We start from the raw sequence: 4,255 nt of genomic DNA on the forward strand, positions 1-4,255 counted from the left end.
TATTTCCCCCAATGTCGGGGGGAGCTGTTCCAGTCTCATGGTCAACAGCAGTTACCTTGTAAGCCCTTATATTCCTGCTGGAAGGAATTATCCTGTGGCCATTCTCTTCAGCATCGCTGCTGCTGCTCAGGTTTTCAGTGAAAGAGCTCTTGCCCACATTGTTCTGTCTCTTTCAGAAGACAGCTCTGTCCTTGAGCAGTCCCTGCAGGGAGAGAGATGCTCTGCCCACGCAGGGCCCTCCCTGCCCTAGCAAGGAAGAGAGCCACATGACGGCTCCCTGAGCCCTTCCAGCCCTCCTGTCTTCTTTCGATGGCTCCAAGTAACAGAACATCCTTCTGTTCTAAGAGGCAGACAGACTAGATAGGGGAGGGGGCATCAGGGCACACCTGGGACAGCAACGTCTTGTGAACATAGGAGGTTTCTGCGGCCGCAAGTCTGTACGTGGAAGCCCACTTGTGTGTCTCTGCGTATTTGTACATGAGCACATGTCTATCTATGTGTACAGGTGTCTTGGTAATTTTCTGTGTAGCAAGTGTGTGTCTGTGACTATTAGGATGAGAAGTCACACACAGCCATATTAATGTGTGTGTCTGGGTGTGCCTACGTGGGTCTGTGGCTGTGTGTGACCGTGTGTGACTGGGCACGTGTGGCTGTGTGTATATCCATGTGTCTGTGTGCCTGTGTCTCGGGCACCGTCCCTGGCTGAATGAGACTAGATCACATACAGTAGTGGATCTGCTCTTGTGGGACTATAGGACAGAGGGAAGAATGTTGGCTTTGGAGCTAGAAAACTTGAGTTTGAGTCACAGCTCCGTAACTTACTGACCAAACGACCTTTGCGCAGTCATCCGCTTTTCTATTTGTTAAATGGTAATAATAATCCCTACCTGCCTTAGGGGCCATTGTGGTGCTCAGATCCTGTGTGGAAACGCTTGGCCAGCAGGAGTGTAGGTGACGGGAGTGGACAGGAATGAGCAGCTTCATCTCGGGTGAGAGGCTTACAATACGGGCCATACAAGTCCTGTCATCCGCCTTGGATGGCCCCAGAGACGTCTGCCCCCAGGCCGCCCCCTCCCCGATGAGCATGCTTGTGCCTACAGACTCAGCCTGAGCACGGACAGCCTCCTAAAGGGCCCAGCTGCTGCAGCGGTGGGGCTGTGACCCACACATTTTAATAGTGCCCAAGAGGGAACAGAGAAGGGCCATCCCACCCCCATCCCTGACCCGTGGTCCCACTGACCCAAGCTACCACTGAGCACCTGTCACACGCGGTGTGCTTTCTATGAGGCATCACTTCCTCATCACACACTTACGAGGCGGGTGCTGGTGAGGCCACTTGTCCTCCATCACACAGACAGTAAATGGTCAAGCCAGGCTTGAGAGGGGGCTGTCCCGTCTTCCCCAGAGCCTGAGTTCTTAACTAGGATGGAGAGGCTGCCTCTCACTCCCCAGGGAGCTGACCCCATTGCAGACCCCCACCCCAGCCTGCTGACTGCCTCCACCTACCCCACGGGGTTCAGGTCTCCCAGCAGGATGCTGGTCTCAGCTTCAAGCTCTACCCCTCTGATGCCTCCCAGGCTCCCATTTCCACCTGCTGCCTTCTGCTAGGACGGCTGGGAGAGCAGAGGGCTTGGGTTACCTCCCCACAGGGACAGGAGGGCTCGGGAGGGCAGCTGGGCCAGCAAGTCTTACCCAAGACTCCATCTTACTATTCCCCACGTGGGGAAACTGAGGCCCTTGGAAGGTGGGTTAACAATCCTGACCGCTAGGAGGCACAGAGGACCAGAGCCTATGCTCTTCAGGCCCCTAACTGAGGCCGAGCCAGTGTTTCAGGATGAGAGGAAGAGATGGGGCTTGGACCGAGGGAGGGGCTGAGACGGGGAAAAGGCAGCGTGAGAGCCACCTGGAGAGACAGTCAGCTGACCGGAGGCCTGGCTGGAGCCAAGAGAGGAAGAGAAGCAGCTCACAGATGGAAGGAAGGGGCACTGTGGAGTCATCTATGCTGAGTGGACCAAGGATTGCTTCCAGCAGAACAACAGCGCCCTCTTCTGTCTGGACACAAGCAGCGCCAGCGTCTGTCTTCCAGCCACTCCTTCCTCTCGTTCACTGGACAACCGGCAGTGGAAACCCACCCTGTGCCAGGCCCACCTGCCCATTGCCTCGTCCCCCACCTACTGCCAGCCCTGTGACATCTGAGCTTGCCTTCTACTCAGTTCTGCATCCCCCGTCCCTGGGGCTCTCGGGGCCCCGTGTTGCGGTGCTCACAGTTGTTGGCATGATGACTTCTTTCAGCCGTTCTCTGACTCAGGGATGGCTGCTGCCTCACCAGAAAGTAGAGGAAGTGTTGGGGTAGCTAGGCAACCCTGGGCAACTGACTGCTCCATACCACTCTGCAAACCTGACAGCCAGGCCCACAGACATCTGTGGAACATCTCTCTGCGAGAGGCACGGGGCCGGCCCCGCACAAGGCCCTGCCTGCCGGAAGTGCCCAGTCTAGTCCAGGAAGAGATCACCAGAGCAACAAAGCCACATCCGCAGACTGGGTGCAAAAGTGACGTGCCACAGAGGGCGGGGAGGCAGCTGGAGTCACTGTGGTCCACACCAGGCAGCCTCGAAGGCTTCCCAGGACAGACAGGGTGTAAACAATAGGGATGCCTGCTATGTGTCCTGCATGCTATTCACAACATACGTTATCTCTTTTTCCCCCAAGAACCCTGAGGGAAGCTATGATTAGACCCATTTGGAGAGGAAGAAAGCGTTGTTTATGGAGGCCACATCCGCAGACTGGGTGCAAAAGTGACGTGCCACAGAGGGCGGGGAGGCAGCTGGAGTCACTGTGGTCCACACCAGGCAGCCTCGAAGGCTTCCCAGGACAGACAGGGTGTAAACAATAGGGATGCCTGCTATGTGTCCTGCATGCTATTCACAACATACGTTATCTCTTTTTCCCCCAAGAACCCTGAGGGAAGCTATGATTAGACCCATTTGGAGAGGAAGAAAGCGTTGTTTATGGAGGTGGTGATTTGCCCAAGGCCATGTACCTACTGAGCGCACAGCTAAGATTCAAACCCAAGCCCATCTGGCTCTGGGGGAGGGAAAGGAGCAAAGGTCAGAAGAGGGGGAGGTGTAAGATGCACTGGGGACAGTGAGTGGACCAGCTTTCCCCCCTGTACAAAGATGCCAAGGGACCAGAAGATGACAGGGCTCTGGGGAGATGAGACGTGGTTCAAATAATGTGCCAAAACCTTGTGCGGGGATTCTCAGGAGAGCGAGAGTACCTCTACCTGACTCCTTAGGGAAAGCTGTATCTTCAGGTTAAGTCAGAAGGAAGGGATGCAAATGGCAGGACCTGCACAAATAGTGGCCTAGAGGGAGGAAAACACAAGTATGTTCAGAGGGGAAAAGAGGTTGTTTCAACCCACCACATTGTCTCAGCACTGTGCCAGGCAAGGCGGAGATTATGAATGGAATCAGACGTCGTAGAAGACTCTTGAATACTATGATCACTTCAGCTGTGGGTGACGGTTCAGCCTTGAGTACTGGTAATTCTATCGAAGCCCTAGGATGTTGGGCAGATGAAAAGATGCAAGACTCAGGGAAAGCTATTGAGAACGGCAAGCAGAGGAGGCTCCAGGATGCTGCCCGGCGCAATGGGAGCTGGCCCCCAAGTATCCCAGCCCTGCAGCCCACCCTCACTGGGGTGCCCCACCCCACCCAGAGTGTCCATCTCCTCCCAGGGGGCCAGTATGGGGGGAGGAGGGTGACCCAAGGTCAAAACCAACTTCCATCTTTGCTCCCCTTAATGGTAATTGCAAAGGCCTATTTAAGGTAGAATGAAGAAAGGTAGAAATATCCAGAGGAGTGGATATTTCCCGGTGCAGACAGTGGCTTGTCTCCTGCCACCGAACAGACGAAATGCCAAGCACTAAGCTGAAGGGGAGCCGGCCTGCTGGGGCCAGGGGCTGCCTTCATGTGCACACTTCCCACTGCCCGCTCTGCAGAAGTGCAGCCTGCTGGGTGTCCCTGGGAACCTCACTCAGCCCTGGCTCCAGGATGCGTTCACTTTCTAAATTATATGCTGAGCCCTTGCAGCATGAGGGCATGGCGCTGGCATTGAGGTGAGCTCTACGTTAGAGTGACCCCTTCCTTCCACGTGACCCATGCAGTTTACAAAGCATCCCCGTATCCCCTTTCGTCCTTACAAAACTTTGAAGACTCTTCAGTGGACGATACACTTTTATTCCCTGTTTTTGTT

Source organism: Delphinapterus leucas, chromosome 1 (assembly GCF_059928025.1).
Source record: "Delphinapterus leucas isolate spDelLeu-1000000601 "Yukka" chromosome 1, BTC_Dleu_Yukka2, whole genome shotgun sequence".
Lineage (NCBI taxonomy): Eukaryota > Metazoa > Chordata > Mammalia > Artiodactyla > Monodontidae > Delphinapterus > Delphinapterus leucas.